The sequence below is a fragment of the Salmo salar genome, chromosome ssa25, assembly GCF_905237065.1.
Source record: "Salmo salar chromosome ssa25, Ssal_v3.1, whole genome shotgun sequence".
Taxonomy (NCBI): Eukaryota; Metazoa; Chordata; class Actinopteri; order Salmoniformes; family Salmonidae; genus Salmo; species Salmo salar.
The window spans coordinates 37,363,468-37,382,048 of record NC_059466.1 but is presented as its reverse complement, the minus strand read 5'-3'; the positions used below and the strand labels follow the sequence as shown (position 1 = coordinate 37,382,048).

Sequence of the window (18,581 nt, the reverse complement as noted above, 5' to 3'; positions counted from 1 at the left end):
TCGGCCAAAGAGTCTGAACGCTCCGAGAACGAAACACTCTGAATTTACGAACGATGATCCACCAGATTTTTACCTTGTCAGCTTGGGGATTCGATCCTGCAAACCTTTCGGTTACTGGCCCAACACTCTAACCACTAGGCTACCTGCCGTATTTACAGCCCTTTCAAATTAACCTTTGTGAACAGCTGTGTTAATAATTTCAAGTAATAATGGACCTAATTGGTTCCAACATTTTAAATAGACCTCAGGAGGAATACCGTCACAACCAGGTGATTTGCCTTTATTCATGTTATCCAATGCCCTTGAGTTCATGGAGAGAGATTTGGCCTCCCAGCAGGCCGGCTTCCTCACTTGAGAGAAAACAAGTTAATATATCTTGTAAAAAGGATCTGGCTTCTTGTGGATTGACAATCAGATGTGTACAATTCTTTATAGAAACAAAATAATCTTTGGTTGATTAATTTAGGTTCTGATAGTAATTCACCTGATTCAGATTCAATAGCTGCGATATCTGCTAATTGATCATTACTGCTAAGCTTGTTAGCCAGTAGTCGACTGGGTCTATTACCATGGAAGTAATGGTTGGATCTAATTCGATGGATGGCAAGTTCTGCTCTCAATCTTATCAATAGATTTAGTTCTGTCTTGACTACCTGGTCTCAAAAAAAGTGTTTATTGAGAACGCTCTAACATCGTTAATACCTTTTCCCATTCTGATATCTAATTGTGATTTATTCAGCCCAGATGCAAATGCAGTTGCATCGTTTTTAACAAAACATTTAATGGCGTCCCTTGAAATCCGAGGATCATTGACTGAGTTTTTGCTAATCATTATCAATTAATTCAATTCAGTTTCAAATTGTTCACATAAAGTAGGATTTTGTAGGCTCTGATCAGGCCCTACACCCAAACAAGGGCACTGCGTTCATCCACCTCTGGCCTGCTCGCCTCCCTACCTCTGAGGAAGCGCAGTTCCCGCTCAGCCCAGTCAAAACTGTTCGCTGCTCTGTCACCCCAATGGTGGAACAAGCTCCCTCACGACGCCAGGACAGCGGAGTCAATCACCACCTTCCGGAGACACCTGAAACCCCACCTCTTTAAGGAATACCTAGGATAGGATAAAGTAATCCTTCTAACCCCCCCCCTTAAAAGATTTAGATGCACTATTGTAAAGTGGTTGTTCCACTGGATATCATAAGGTGAATCCACCAATTTGTAAGTCGCTCTGGATAAGAGCGTCTGCTAAATGACTTAAATGTAAATGTAAATGTAAATAAAAATCTTTGCCTGAACCAGAGAGAACTCTAATCCACTCTCTGTACTTGATATCATGTGCCAAAGACACTGGCCTTTCTGCCATCTTCAAATATGAATATTCTATCATGAATGTTAATGAGCTTGAAGAGAACAGAGGATTTGGTCCTGATTATATCACCCTCACAGCTGTCCTCCAATCACAATAATTATTCAAATATTTGAACTTTTATCTCCACAGAACGTGTTGGTATCCGGTTGCTATGCAACCATATTGTTTGTCCAGATGAAACCATTCTGTCAAAAGTTGCTAGCTCACATCCACATTCTCAAACTAAATACATACTGCAGTTCCAACCACAAAACGTCAAAATACAACAACTTGCCTAACTAACAGCAAAATTATTGTTTTTGACTTTGTTATAAATTTTAATTATATTTTTGAGGCTCCACATGTTGTCATGGAAAATATGAATGTTATTTCCAAAACCAATGAGCATCTCTGCTGTAAATCCAGCACATATTGAATGTTGAGATTGACGAAAGGCCAGTCTCTTTGGCAATGACAGAGTGGTAAAGAATGGAATGTTAGCTAAAGAGACTGGTACTCGGACTATAGTCTCAGTCGGTAATAATAAGGAATTCCTCTTGACTACGCCCCAAAATTGGGGAAAACCAACATTCTTTCCCGTTGACCTCCCGTTGTAAAAGAGGCAACTTTGTCGTAGATTTTTTGTTATACTGAAATAACAAAACATCCCGAAAAGCTGCTGTGGTGTTCAATGTACATGTAGCCAGGTCAAATCCCAACCTATGGTTTGCAATAATACCACGTAGAGAAATCGAGCCTGCGATAAGAGCCCTGTGGCTTCAGGCTATTCGGCATGGGAGAGTGGGAAATATGGGGACACGGTGTCGAAGTAGGCTACACGTAGACATGGGTGTGGAAGACATTTGAACTTCTTTGGTACAGTCCGTTTGTAACTACACTCACTAATTGTAGCTGTATAGTCTTTGTTTGTGTTGTTGGTCTTGGCTAGCTTAACCTTTTCACATGTGAGTTCCAAATATCTCTAACGGTCGCCCCAGCGTGAGTTGTTTTATGCGCAGGATGTCAGAATGCACTCACTGTTCCAAAATGTGATTGTTACCCAACAGGACAGTTAACACTCGCTGCCTGCTAATTATCTATAGCTGTGTTTTACATTTTTCAATTTCAACTTATTTTCTAACAACAGTTTGAATTGAGGTGTGTTCCGCTTCCTTATTAATTCACATAGAAGTATCCTATTTCAGTGTTGCGGACGATTTATGTTTGAAGCTTTACTGAGCCGGACAAACTTCTCTCTTCCACGAGAGCCCAAGCAGTTCACCAATGTTTCGGCAGACATTTGCGCAGTCTTGCAGGAATTGGCACATTTTCTGGCTAGTGCCTTCCTTGTTGTTTTCCTTACAAATAATAACTTTGGACATGTGTGCGTTCCTATTTTTTATTTATTTTATTTAACCTTTTATTTAACTAGGCAAGTCAGTTAAGAACAAATTCTTATTTACAATGACAGCCTACCAAAAGGCAAAAGGCCTCCTGCGGGGATGGGGGCTGGGATTAAGAATATAGGACAAAACAAACATCACGACAAGAGACTACACTACATAAAGAGAGACCTAAGACCACAACATAGCAGCAACGCATGACAACACATCATGGTAGAAACACAACATGGTAGAAACACAACATTGCAGAAGCGCAACATGGTAGAAGAACAAAACATGGTACAAACATTATTGGGCACAGACAACAGCAAGAAGGTAGAGACAACAATACATCACACAAAGCAGCCACAACTGTCAGTAAGAGTGTCCATGATTGAGTCTTTAAATGAAGAGATTGAGATTAAACTGTCCAGTTTGAGTGTTTTTTGCAGCTCGTTCCAGTCGCTAGCTGCAGCGAACTGAAAGAGGAGCGACCCAGGGATGTGTGTGCTTTGGGGTCCTTTAGCAGAATGTGACTGGCAGAACGGGTGTTGTATGTGGAGGATGAGGGCTGCAGTAGATATCCCAGATAGGGGGGAGTGAGGCCTAAGAGGGTTTTATAAATAAGCATCAACCAGTGGGTCTTGCGACGGGTATACAGAGATGACCAGTTTACAGAGGAGTATAGAGTGCCGTGATGTGTCCTATCAAAGTGCCTTATTTTCTGTATGTTGTGGTGTTCCTACTGTAGCATACAGTATGTAGGTATGGAGCATAATGTATTTACAGTTTTATCAACATGTTTAAAAAATATATATAAATATTTCACCCTTATTTAACCAGGTAAGCTAGTTGAGAACAAGTTCTCATTTACAACTGCGACCTGGCCAAGTACTAGTATTTGTGAAAAATAACGCATTCCGATTATTGCATAGATTGTAATGGACACCTATGATGTGTGAAAAAGGTTGTACTGATTTATATTGAGATAATGCTATTTGCCATGTTTGTTGACATTATACAATTCATTCTGGGTGTCATTTAAACGTCTGTCGGACCAAATATGTTATAATGAGGTGAAGGGTAAACCTCCGGAAGGGAAGTGAATGATCATAGACGACACACCCCCTTCAACATGCATACTGCAAACAGACCCAACTCATCTTGTCTCCTCTTATTATCTTTGGTTGACGTGAAGAAAAAAGAAAAACATGGCGGAGAGCACAAACTACCCATCATCGGATTACTTTCGATTTCTAGAAAGTGTATTACCGTAATTTCCGGACTATAAGCCGCACCCACTGAATTAAAAAATATATATTATTTTGAACATAAATAAGCCGCACAGGTCTATAAGCCGCAGGTCCCTACCGGTACATTGAAACAAATGAACTTTACACAGGCTTTAACGAAACACGGCTTGTAACAAAAATAAATAGGCTTTAACGAAACACGGCATGTAACAAAAAATAAATAGGCTTTAACGAAACACGGCTTGTAACAAAAAATAAAAAATTTGCAGTAAGCTTTAGTTGTCTTTTTGCACTGAGTCAATTCCTCACGCTGCTGTTTCCAACGTCTTATCGACTCATTAAGACCAAGCTCCCGTGCAGCAGCTCTATTTCCTTTTCCAACAGCCAGATCAATCGCCTTCAACTTGAAAGCTGCATCATATGCATTTCTTCGTGTCTTTGCCATGATGAGGGTGACAAAATGACTACGGTAATCAGAATGATGGGAAGTTTGAGAGCGCTCGATTTAATCTAAACAGTAAACAAAAAAGTTGTTTGACCTTAACCCGTTCGGCAATTTCATTGGTCTAATGAAAGCTTCATGCCGCCAAAAAACTGAGCACGTGAGAAAAAAAATTGAAAGCGGGAAAAATCCATATATTAGCCGCGTCATTGTTTAAGCCGCGAGGTTCAAAGCGTGGGGAAAAAGTTGCGGCTTATAGTCCGGAATTTACGGTACTAAATTATTTTGATCAATTGTGAGCTCACCCATGATGAATTCTAAATAGTAATTGCTATTTGCTAATTCATATTGCGTTTTCTGACAGCTGAGAGTTATCCAAATATGACTGCTTTTGTTACGTCAATCTTTCTTCAGTTAGAGCTAGGACTAATGTAGCCTACATTTTCCAGTTTGGATGATTGTGTATGCTATCACTACTTCTGTGAATGTCTGAACGTCGCATCCAAAAATAAACTGGTCACATTCAGGACATAACTTTGTAAGGACTGTGTTTGTGCAAAATATTTATATGAAAAACAGTGTGGCCAGCTTAAATGCTGACTGTTGTGTCAATCGAAACCGGATGTTCTAAATAAGCGTTCTAATCACACCCGTTTGAGCGTACGCTGCAGGGACCACTGTAGAATGATCACACCGGTTTGAGCGTACGCTTCAGGGACCACTGTAGAATGATCACACGTTTGAGCGTACGCTGCAGGGACCACTGTAGAATGATCACACCCGTTTGAGCGTACGCTGCAGGGACCACTGTAGAATGATCACACCCGTTTGAGCGTACGCTGCAGGGACCACTGTAGAATGATCACACCCGTTTGAGCGTACGCTGCAGGGACCACTGTAGAATGATCACACCCGTTTGAGCGTACGCTGCAGGGACCACTGTAGAATGATCACACCCGTTTGAGCGTACGCTGCAGGGACCACTGTAGAATGATCACACCCGTTTGTTGGTACGTCTGAAAAGGTTAATGTTCCGGTCGGTAGCTAGCACGCACGCACTCACTCATGGCTGCTAGCATCGTCAAGAAAAGGGGCATGAGGGAAGCCCTACAATATTATGTTTTTCTAAGTAGTGAGAATGCTAGGGAGCAGACAATGTTGAAAAAGTAATATTTAGTCATGTTGTACTTCTCTTAGATGTCGTTTTGTAATTGACTAAAATAATCAGAAAACAAGAAAATTGCAGTTTAAAAAGGTTACGTTTTTGCTGTGAGCAAATGGGGTAACCTAGGTAACCACAGGTCGTTTCACCCACATGGGGGCAGGGTCGCAAAGTTATTATCTAATACCGACTCTGTCTACAGTGCTGCTAGTGATAGACAATATTTAGACACCGAATACAGAGTTTACATACAAAATAGTGTGTGTATTTGATCACTCATGTAAAAATGTGCACTTTCTGAGAGGTGGAAACTTTCCATGGGAATTAATGGAAATGCATGCAAATTAATAGTAACATCTACCATTTAAATGTAGATGTTTTTTGCATTGGATATATTTACCATATCATATGGAGACAAACATAAACCTTTTATCTTATCATAAGTAGACATAATTGTAAATGATTAAATCCTTCCAATAGATATAAAAAAAAAACAATTTAGTTACGAATTGAACTTTAATTAAATGAGTTGACTCTTCACATGGGATGATTTCACTGAACAACAAAAGGAAATATTGAATGATCCATCGCATCTCCCAAAAACGTTTTAAACATAGATCTGTAAAATGATAGTCAAAGCATTGGTCTTCCTCTCAGGCTTCCATGTCTTCTCCCTGGACCTCCTCAATGTCCACCTCTTGAATATCAGACTCTGAGGCCTCAATCTTCACTGTCACTTTCCAACCTTGTTGAGGATGGCTCGTTGTCAGGCTCAAAAAGCCTCAAATTTGCCCGGATGGCCACCAATTTTTCAACCCTTGTATTGTTCAGCCTGTTGCGGGCTTTGGTGTGTGTGTGTTCATAAACAAGGACCAGTTGCGCTCTGAGGTGGCTGATGTTGGTGGAATTTGGAGGATGATGGAGGCAACGGGGAAAGAGCCTCAGATCAACAAAGTCCCTTCAACCAGGTGGCTGATGAGATATTCCCACCGTGATTATTATTATTTGACCCTGCTGGTCATCTATGAACATTTGAACATCTTGGCCATGTTCTGTTATAATCTCCACCCGGCACAGCCAGAAGAGGACTGGCCACTCCTCATAAGCCTGGTTCCTCTCTAGGTTTCTTCCTAGGTTCTGGCCTTTCTAGGGAGTTTTTCCTAGCCACCGTGCTTCTACACCTGCATTGCTTGCTGTTTGAGGTTTTAGGCTGGGTTTCTGTACAGTACTTTGAAATATCAGCTGATGTAAGAAGGGCTTTATAGATAAATTTGATTTGATATGTTGGTACGACTGCCATATTGCATCTCCATCCCAAAGCCCTTGCTTGGAAGTGTACTTCGCCAGACTTCGCCCTCATCCAGGCCAAGGTGGCGAGACACGGTAGTGATGACACCATAGGCCTTGTTGATCTCTGCTCTTGCCAGCATACTTGGGGTCCTACATGTACGATGCTGCATGTATGGGCTTCAGGCAGAAGTCTTCACGCTTTTTGATGCATTTCAGAACGGCAGTTTCCTCTGTTTGGAGCAACAGTGAAATAGGCAGGGCAGTACGGATTTCTTCTCTTACATCTGCAAGCAGAGTCTGAACATCAGACAGGATGGCATGGTCTCCCTCAATCTTCGCAATGGCTACTTCTATAGGTTTCAGGCTGCTTACCACTCTCCCAAAATACATCATCCAGGAGGATCCTCTTGATTGGGCTGTCCTTATCGGCAGACTGTGATATGGCCGTTTCTTGGAGAGACTCCTTCCCCTCCAGGAGACTGTCAAACATGATGACAACACCACCCCAACAGGTGTTGCTGGGCAGCTTCAATGTGGTGCTCTTATTGTTCTCACTTTGCTTGGTGAGGTAGATTGCTGTTGTAACTTGCTGTTGTAACTTGATGACCCTTCACATACCTAACCATTTCCTTGGTTCTCTTGTAGAGTATATCCATTGTTTTCAGTGTCATGATGTCCTTGATGAGCAGATTCAATGCATGAGCAGCACAGCCAATGGGTGTGATGTGAGCATAGTACTCCTCCACTTTAGACCAAGCAGCTTTCATGTTCACAGCATTGTCTGTCACTAGTGCAAATACCTTCTGTGGTCCAAGGTCCTTGATGATTGGTGTCAGCTCATCTGCAATGTAGAGATCGGTGTGTCTGTGCTGTGGTAGAATACTGTTTGAGGGGTGGAGATTATGTAGGTAATTATTCCCTGCCCACCCATCAGAGATTATTGCAATACAGTCTGCTTTCTCTATGATTGGCTTGACCTCCACTTGAACTCTGTTGAACTATGCATCCAGCAAATGAGTAGATAAAGCATGTCTCATTTCTTTGACTACGTTCCTCCATTGAGTCAAAAAAACTTCTGATTCCAGGAGAACCATGAGCTGTTGCTGTCGATAAGGTGTCTGATTCATCATTTTCACCTCGAATAGAAGTAGAGGGACTTTTGTCAGAGGTTGCTTGTTGTGAGCGCTGAGGGAACTTTATGTACTTGGCCAGATAAAAATAAAACGTTTTTACCTTTTATTTAACTAGGCAAGTCAGTTAACCTCTTGGGGCTAGGTGGGACGCTAGCGTGCCACCCGTGGTGCACTCCATCAACAGCAGGTGCATTTCAAGAGCGGCAAATTTGAATCCAAATAAATGTCAAAATTCAAATTTTTCAAAAATACAACTATGTTACACCATTTGAAAGATAAACATCTCCTTAATCTAACCACGTTTTACGATTTCAAAAAGGTTTTACGGCGAAAGCATAAATTTAGAGTATGTTAGGACAGTACATTTACAAGAGTTGTGTGTAATGTTTTGTCAAGTCAAAGACAGGGTCACCAAAACCATAAAACCAGCTAAAATGATGCACTAACCTTTTACAATCTCCATCAGATGACACTCCTAGGACATTATGTTAGACAATGCATGCATTTTTAGTTCTATCAAGTTCATATTTATATCCAAAAACAGCGTTTTACTATGGCATTGATGTTGAGGAAATCGTTTCCCTCCAATAACCGGCAGTCAAGTCAGCGTAACAAATTAAATAATTAAAATTAGAAAACATTGGTAAAATATTATATTGTCATTTAAAGAATTATAGATTTACATCTCTTGAACGCAATCAACTTGCCAGATTTAAAAATAACCTTACTGGGAAATCACACTTTGCAATAATCTGAGCACTGCGCCCAGAAAAATACGCGTTGCGATACAGACTAGACGTCATGTTGGGGAGATCTAAAATCGAAAATACTATGTAAATAATCCATTACCTTTGATTCTCTTCATCAGATGTCACTTCCAGGTATCACAGGTCCATAACGAATGTAGTTTTGTTCAAAAAAGCTCATCATTTATGTCCAAAAATCTCCGTCTCGTTAGCACATGATGTAAGCCAGCCGGACTTCTCGTCATGAACGAGGGGAAAAAATATATTTCCGTTCGTTCAAACATGTCAAACGTTGTATAGCATAAATCATTAGGGCCTTTTTTAACCAGAACATGAATAATATTCAAGGTGGACGAATGCATACTCTTTTATAACGTATTGGAACGAGGGTACCCAACATGAACTAGCGCGCCAGGTGTCTAATGGGACATCATCGTTCCATGGCTCTTGTTCGGTCAGATCTCCCTCCAGAAGACTCAAAACACTTTGTAAAGGCTGGTGACATCTAGTGGAAGCAATAGGAAGTGCCAAAATATTCCTAAACCCCTGTGTTTTTCAATGGGATAGGTTTAAAGTCAATACAACACATCAGGTATCCACTTCCTGTCAGAAAATGTCTCAGGGTTTTGCCTGCCAAATGAGTTCTGTTATACTCACAGACACCATTCAAACAGTTTTGGAAACTTTAGAGTGTTTTCTATCCATATATAATAAGTATATGCATATTCTAGTTACTGGGTAGGATTAGTAACCAGATTAAATCGGGTACATTTTTTTTATCCAGACGTGCAAATGCTGCCCCCTAGACCCAACAGGTTAACCAATTCTTATATACAATGGCGGCCTAGGAACAGTGGGTTTAGGGCAGAACGACAGATTTTTACCTTGTCAGATCGGGGATTTGATCTAGCAACCTTTCGGTTACTGGCCCAACGCTCTAACCACTAGGCTACCTACCTCCCCAGATGATTCTGCATCTTTGATGCATTCTTCACAAATGATTTGGCACAGTATTTGCAAATGTACACAGCTTTTTCTTCTACATTAGCTGCAGTGAAATGTCAGATACTGCCCGTGGCATTTTCCTGTAAAGATGAGAAAAAAACTGAGTTAAAAAAAAAACTTAGTAAAATTAAATGTACAGATAAATAGTTTAGCAGTTAGATTAAACAACTCCTTTTGTAAGATAAATGTTTTAAAATGAAACGTATGGAAACGGGTGAATTAACACTCCTCAGTTGGCAGGCTCAAGCAAGCTAAACCCACATGGTAGCAAAAACTAACTAGCAGAAATTGTTAACAAGTTAGAAATTATTTAAACACACTTTGCTGTAGGCTACTATTCACTAGTTAACCTGTTAGGGCTAGGGGGCAGTATTGACACGGCTGGATAAAAAACATACCCGATTTAATCTGGTTACCACTCCTACCCAGTAACTAGAATATGCATATACTTATTACATATGGATAGAAAACACCCTAAAGTTTCTAAAACTGTTTGAATGGTGTCTGTGAGTATAACAGAACTCAAATGGCAGGTCAAAACCTGAGAGATTCCTTTACAGGAAGTGGCCTGTCTGACCATTTCTTGAACTTCTTTTCCATCTCTATCTTTTACTAAGGATCTCTGCTCTAACGTGACACTTCCCACGTCGTCCATAGGCGCTCAGAGCCCGGGAAAAAACAGAATGTCGTCATTCCAGCCCCAGGCTGAAACACATTATCGCCTTTCTCAAGTGGCCGATCAAGGGACTCTGGGCTTATGTGCGTGACCCGACCGCCCCCGCCTTTGTGATTTTTTTCCTCTGTTTGCCGAAAAGGAGATTCCCTGTCGGAATATTATCGCTTTTCTACGAGAAAAATGGCGTAAAAATTGATTTTAAACAGCGGTTGACATGCTTCGAAGTACGGTAATGGAATATTTAGAATTTTATTGTCACGAATTGCGCCATGCGCACGACACTTCCTTACCATTTCGGATAGTGTCTGGAACGCACGAACAAAACGCCGATATTCGGATATAACGATGGATTATTTTGGACCAAACCAACATTTGTTATTGAAGTAGCAGTCCTGGGTGTGCATTCTGACGAAGACAAAAAGGTAATCAAACTTTTATAATAGTAAATATGATTATGGTGAGTGCTAAACTTGCCGGGTGTCTAAATAGCGAGCCCGTGATGCCTGGGCTATGTACTTAGAATATTGCAAAATGTGCTTTCACCAAAAAGCTATTTTAAAATCGGACATATCGAGTGCATAGAGGAGGTCTGTATCTATAATTCTTAAAATAATTGTTATGCTTTTTGTGAACGTTTATCGTGAGTAATTTAGTAAAATGTTAGCGAATTCCCCGGAAGTTTGCGGGGGTATGCTAGTTCTGAACGTCACATGCTAATGTAAAAAGCTGGTTTTTGATATAAATATGAACTTGATTGAACAAAACATGCATGTATTGTATAACATAATGTCCTAGGGTTGTCATCTGATGAAGATCATCAAAGGTGAGTGCTGCATTTAGCTGTCTTCTGGGTTTTGGTGACATTATATGCTGGCTTGAAAAATGGGTGTCTGATTATTTCTGGCTTGGTACTCTGCTGACATAATCTAATGTTTTGCTTTCGTTGTAAAGCCTTTTTGAAATCGGACAGTGTGGTTAGATTAACGAGAGTCTTGTCTTTAAATAGCTGTAAAATAGTCATATGTTTGAGAAATTGAAGTAATAGGATTTTTAAGGTTTTGAAAATCGCGCCACAGGCTGCAAGTGGCTGTTACGTAGGTGGGACGAATTCGTCCCGCCTAGCCCAGAGAGTTTAACAAAAAATCATGTATATCATATAAAATATATTCACCCCACCAAGTATTGTAATCAAAACTTACCAGAAAGCATGTAGTCCTTTGCTCAGTGTAGTAGTGTGGGCTCAATAGCATCTCATTAGTGTGCAAGATCTTGAGAATCAGCTGTACATGTGATGGAAGAATGCACTGAGCATGCAGAGGGTTGCAATTCCATTGAATTGGGGATAGTTTAACCAAAATATGCCACAAGACCTAGAATTGCCTTATGTGTATCCCACAAAAAGGGTTCACTGTTATAAGCTAACTTCTTTTTTGTAATGAATTTAAGAAAAATTCCCAGGCATATCTTCCTATGGAAAAATTCCGACCCTTTGCAACCGTAGGTGGAACATACAGTTGAAGCCTGAAGTTTATGTACACCTTAGCCAAATATATTTAAACTCAGTTTTTCACAATTGCTGACATTTTATCCTGGTAAAAATTCCCTGTTTTAGGTCAGTTAGGATCACCACTTAATTTTAAGAATGTGAAATGTCAGAATAATAGTGGAGAGAATGATTTTTGTCTTTCATCACATTCTCAGTGGGTCAGAAGTTTACAAACACTCAATTAGTATTTGGTAGCATTGCCTTAAACAATTAAAACTTGGGTCAAATGTTTTGGGTAGCCTTCCACAAGCTTCCCACAATTAGTTGGTTGAATTTTGACCCATTCTTCCTGACAATGCTAGTCAGGTTTGTAGGCCTCCTTACTCGCACATGCATTTTGAGTTCTGCCCACAAATTTTCTATAGGGTTGAGGTCAGGGCTTTGTGATGGCCACTCCAATACCTTGACTTTGTTGTCCTTAAGCCATTTTGCCACAACTTTGGAAGTATGCTTGGGGTCATTGTCCATTTGGAAGACTCATTTGCGACCAAGCTTTAACTTCCAGACTGATGTCTTGAGATGTTGTTTCAATATATACACATAATTTTCCTGCCTCATGATGCCATCTATTTTGTGAAGTGCACCAGTCCCTCCTGCAGCAAAGCACCCCCACAACATGATGCTGCCACCCCCGTGCTTCACTGTTGTGATGGTGTTCTTCAGCTTGCAAGCATCTTCACAAGGTCCTTTGCTGTTGTTCTGGGATTGATTTGCACTTTTCACACCAAAGTACGTTCATCTCTAGGAGACAGAATGCATCTCCTTCCTGAGTGGTATGATGGCTGCGTGGGCCCATGGTTTTTATACTTGCGTACTATTGTTTGTACAGATGAACGTGGTACCATCAGGTGTTTGGAAATTGCTCCCAAGGATGAACCAGACTTGTGGAGGTCTACAATGTTTTTCTTCTGAAGTCTTAGCTTATTTCTTTTGATTTTCCCATGATGTTAAGCAAAGAGGCACTGAGTTTGAAGGAAGACCTTGAAATACATCCACAGGTACACCTCCAATTGACTCAAATGATGTCAATTAGCCTATCAGAAGCTTCTAAAGCCATGACATCATTTTCTGGAATTTTCCAAGCTGTTTAAAGGCACAGTCAACTAAGTGTATGTAAACTTCTGACCCACTGGAATTGTGATACAGTGAGTTATAAACAGAGGTGGGACCAAGTCCTTGTTTTACAAGTCACTATTAAGTCTCAAGTCTTAGCACTCAAGTCCCAAGTAAAGACCGTCAAGTCTCAAGTCCTAAACTTTGAGTTTCGAGTCCTAAACAAGTGATAATGTGCTCTTCACCAAATGTAATACCGTTTCATATTTTTAACAAGAGCAATAGTATATTACATTTATGCAAATCATGAATGCTTTTAAAAATATCTATATATTTATTACTTTCCAAATAATTATTATATTTCCATGGAAATACATGGGAAAGACACCCGCCCCCCAATAGTGATCGACTATCAAGGATCGCTGTGGGGCGCAATCGGGCCATGTAGGCTTGTACACAATCGCCCAACCTTAACACACTCAGCCTACTGTAACCACACAGAGAGAGTAACGTATGTCAATAGTTTTAGGAACAGCAGTAACACCAGGCAGGATTTAGGCTACCAACTGCCTAGCCAGTTGTAGCTCAATGATCACATTCCCACACTGACTGACTGTGTGGAGGCTCATTGATTTAACGTTACGTTAGCCTACGATAAAGTAATAAAGTATATAGCTGTCGGCTATATTAGCCACGACTTAGCGTTCTTTGTGCAGCTTCAAATGTCGAACAAAGTTGGAAATTGTTGCGCCTCCATCTGTAATTTTCTTCCTGCATGTTTTGCAAGTTGCAATCCATTTTTTGTTGATACAGCGTCGGCTTTATATCCGAAAATAATAATTTTGTCTTTCATCTTTCCAAGGGTGCCATCTGAATTCACCCGCCGACGTTCCTCTGCACTGCCACGCACAACTTTTTCTCAGCTGGCACAATTTGTTTGGCTGCTGTCCGATTCAAACTGTAATCCGTTAAATGAAGAGTTGATGCGCTGCACACTTTTTTTTAGTAGCATCATTTTTAATATTTGGGCTTGGGGAAGGTGTCCGGTCGAGTCATAAGACTATGTCAAGTCACGAGTCATTGGTGTTAAGGTCAAAGTCGAGTTGCAAGTCATCATATTTGTGACTCGAGTCCACACCTTTGGTTATAAGTGATATAATCTGTCTGTAAACAATTGTTGGAAAAATGACTTGTGTCATGCACAATGTAGATGTCCTAACTGACTTGCCAAAACTATAGTTTGTTAACAAGAAATTTGTGGAGTGGTTGAAAAACAAGTTTTAATGACTCCAAAATAAGTGTGTAAACTTCCGACTTCAACTGTACTTGTCGAGTATGAACATGCTCCTACTTAGACAACTTTAAAGGTGCTGCACATTTAGGGTTGTGTCGATATACAGTATGATTACATTTAATTTAGTGATATTTGACATTGACGATATATTGTGATGTGCAAGAATATACTCTGTTTGAACTTTACCACTCAAAATCTTGCAGTTTTATCAGTTGCGCTGTTTCAATATGTTGTACATTAATTAACTAAGCCTTATTTCTTCTCAATACAAATATTATTTTTATGAGAATGCAACTATAATATTGTAAATAAGCACAGAAATGGCACAGTCTGGAATGACTGTCATTAATGGCGCAAAACTATTATATCGGATATCGTGATATTTGGAGTAGCATATCATAGAAGAGGTCTCCCCAAATATCTCCCAACCCTATAGGAGTATTTAATTTTTTTTTGCATCGTAATTTTTGCATAGTGTAGGGAATCATTGTACCATCAAATCGCTGTGGCATATCTTTTCGATAACCAAAAATATACTTTTTACAGATGTTTGAAGCTGGTGGACCTAAAGTTACTTTTGGTTCATCAACTTGAAACAGCTGTAAAAACAATCTTTTTTGTTATTGAAAAGATATGTCACAGTGATGGTACAATGATTCTGTACACTATTCAGTGCTTGTTTTCTCATATAAACTGAAATTGAGCAAACAGTGTAGAATTTTATCTACCAGGAAATGACAGAGCAGTTTCCACTAGATAACACAGCCACAAAGTTGGATAACAGATGCCGCTCTGGCCGGAGAAATCAATAGGGGATTATCACAGCCAATCACAACACTGGCAGGTAAGTAACAGTGTGAAACACTATTAGCACCAGATATATTATGGACGTTTTCTGAAATTACAAAGTAGCACCTATAAAGGAGATTATGACATTTTTAAATAGACCATCAGGAAATTGACAGATTGCACAATACATTCTTTATTGATTTACACAGCACTAGTGCAAGCAGTTGGTTTCAAATATTATAGCACCTGCAATGTGTTATTTCCCTAGTTAGTAAAATAGGGAATTTGTCTCAGATGTAGTTATCTTTTCCATCTGCAATGTTCTGAACATTTCCCCTGAATGCACCCCAGCCGTGTCTAATGTGGTGCTCAGGATGTGGTTGGTTAGTTTCTCATGTTGAACACAGTCTGACCGTTCAGTGTTTTTCCCAGATTGCATGGCGGCGGCATGCGGCTGTCCTTTGCTCTGTCCAGTGTTAGTAGTGCTGTTTGTCCCTCTCGGCATACTGTAGCCTTTGGTTTGGGGATCCTGGTGGGGCCGGGCTTCAGAATTGCAGGAACCTGGCGAGTGGAAATGGAAACGTGTCAACAGCAGTCACACTAAGTTGTTATTAGGACCAGGAGTCTTTCCTGATCAGGTTCCTCACACACAACAGGGTTTCCGTTAGGACCGGAAACATTTTTCATTTACTGGACCCATGTGTTTTGGGTGCGTAACCTGATTAGGGTGTCCACCCACGGTGCTCAGAATGACAGAAATCACATTTTACAATATGGTCATTAATATTAACAGAACATGCAAGTCAAGGATGCAACAATGTGCGGTCCTTCTTACCCAATTCTGATGTGCTCTTTAAACATATAATAACTGTCCACATTTACTTTTCCTCAGCAAACAAGAGGAGTAACAAACAGCAAAATTACTAGCCTATGTCAATCTACTGTAGTAGAAAAGATTAGGCTACGTATTCTATTGGTCAGCTTGTTTGGTGAGAGCGAGCCTATTCCAAACAGACTCTTTGACAGTTGTGGGATGATAGATACCAAATTCATAGGCTATTTTGAAGCAAAACATGCATCATAATATATATTAAAACGTTCAGGCTTCGAACAATAAGTATGTTTTCAAAATGCATACTTCCTCCAGCTCATTGCAAAGTGGTGTGTGACGCGCTGATGAAGCCTGCCTTCCGTTGCTGTTTGATGCTGCGTTCAAAACAACTGGGAAATCTGAAATCTCCGACTTCTAACTTCAGTGCGTTCAAGACAACTGGGAGAGAAAATAATTGCTACTGAGGGAAAAATAGTTTTGAACGGTCATCCAACTCGGAATTCCCACTCGGGAACTCATGCCTCTTTCTAGAGCTCCGACTTTCCGACCTGAACATCACTGACGTCATGATTTGACCTCGTATTTTTCTGAGATCCCAGTTGTCTTGAAAGCACCACAAGATGCTGCAGCATCAGCTCGTGATCTGTCTGACAGATTTTCCACTCAGACATTTTTCACCCAGACACTATGCTGTATGTGTGTGATACATAACGGATATACTGTACACGCGTCAATTTAATTCCACTAAATTATGCAAATTAACTTGTAGACCGATAAGCATGACCAGTCAAATGTGTTTTCATCAACTGCTATTTCCATCCACGAATAGGCTAAAAAGCATTATTTTGCAATGGGATTTTTTTCTTCTTGGCCGGAGTCAATTTTATTTATCTGCCTATTTTTGGGCACCAAACCCTGACACACATACACACACACACAGTCATGATGGTTTCTGCACTGAATGAAAATAGAAAAAAAACTAATGTAATTTTTTCCATTGCTTGATTTTGACAGTCTGTCAGTAGGGGTGCAGCTGAACCATTCTGGCTGCCATAGCTCTGACATCACCCACTACCGCTGCCATTGTAGGGCTTTGCATCATCACACACTGCCAAAGCAGAGTTCAATCAGTATTTGATCTGACGCTTCAAAGACACCCAATAACTGTCACATCAAAATGACTGAGTACCCGAGGAAGGTGCTCTTATATCCGCTTCTTTACCTCCCCCCATCTCCCTATGTCTATATCCATCTCCTTTACCTCCCCCCTCCATCTCCCTATGTCTATATCCATCTCCTTTACCCCCCCCATCTCCCTATGTGTATATCCACCTCCTTTACCTCCCCCCTCCATCTCCCTATGTCTATATCCATCTCCTTTACCCCCCCCATCTCCCTATGTGTATATCCACCTCCTTTACCTCCCCCCTCCATCTCCCTGTGTCTATATCCATCTCCTCCATGACAGAGGGCATCACGTCTGCTGCAGACGCAGTTGATGAGCTTATTTCTCCAGTCAGTTGTTTGAATGGCGCTAGGAGTGTGTTCATGTTTCCAATATTTTCTCAGATGCCACTGAAATGGCAGCAGCGGTATGAGAACTAGCACATTCTTCAGCATGCAATACGGCTTTCCTCTGTGTGAAATTCTCATCAACCCACTGTGCTGCCAGACTCAGCATGCTCATGGGGCTGACGGGGATTCAATCTTGCAACCTTACGGTTAACTAGTCCAACGCTCTAACCACCTGCTTTACATTGCACTCCACGAGGAGCCTGCCTGTTACGCGAATGCAGTAAGAAGCCAAGGTAAGTTGCTAGCTAGCATTAAACTTATCTTATAAAAAAACAATCAATCAATCATAATCACTAGTTAACTACACATGGTTGATGATATTACTAGTTTATCTAGCCTGTCCTTCGTTGCATATAATCGCTTAGGTACACGTTGCTCCAACCATAAACATCAATGCCTTTCTTAAAATCAATACACAAGTATATATTTTGAAACCTGCATATTTAGTTAATATTGCCTGCTAACATGAATTTCATTTAACTAGGGAAAATGTGTCACTTCTCTTGCAAACAGTCAGGGTATATGCAGCAGTTTGGGCCGCCTGGCTCGTTACGAACTGTGAAAACTGTGAAGACTATTTCTTCCTAACAAAGACAGCCGACTTCGCCAAACGGGGGATGATTTAACAAAAGCACATTTGCGAAAAAGCACAATCGTTGCACGACTGTACCTAACCATAAACATCAATGCCTTTCTTAAAATCAATACACAGAAGTATATATTTTTAAACCTGCATATTTAGCTAAAAGAAATCCAGGTTAGCAGGCAATATTAACCAGGTGAAATTGTGTCATTTTGCGTTCATTGCACGCAGAGTCGGTATATGCAACAGTTTGGGCCGCCTGGCTCGTTGCGAACTAATTTGCCAGAATTTTACGTAATTATGACATAACATTGAAGGTTGTGCAATGTAACAGGAATATTTAGACTTAGGGATGTCACCCGTTAGATAAAATACGGGACGGTTCCGTATTTCACTGAAAGGAAAAACGTTTTGTTTTCGAGATGATTCGACCATATTAATGACCAAAGGCTCGTATTTCTGTGTTATTATGTCA

The 18,581-nt window shown here is 40.5% G+C and overlaps 1 protein-coding gene across 2 annotated transcripts in view; it reads left to right on the top strand.

Annotated features, from left to right (window-relative positions):
- The window catches only part of cmss1 (cms1 ribosomal small subunit homolog), an 83,850-nt gene that overhangs the window by 1,935 nt on the left and 63,334 nt on the right, over positions 1-18,581 (top strand). The window lies entirely within an intron of this gene.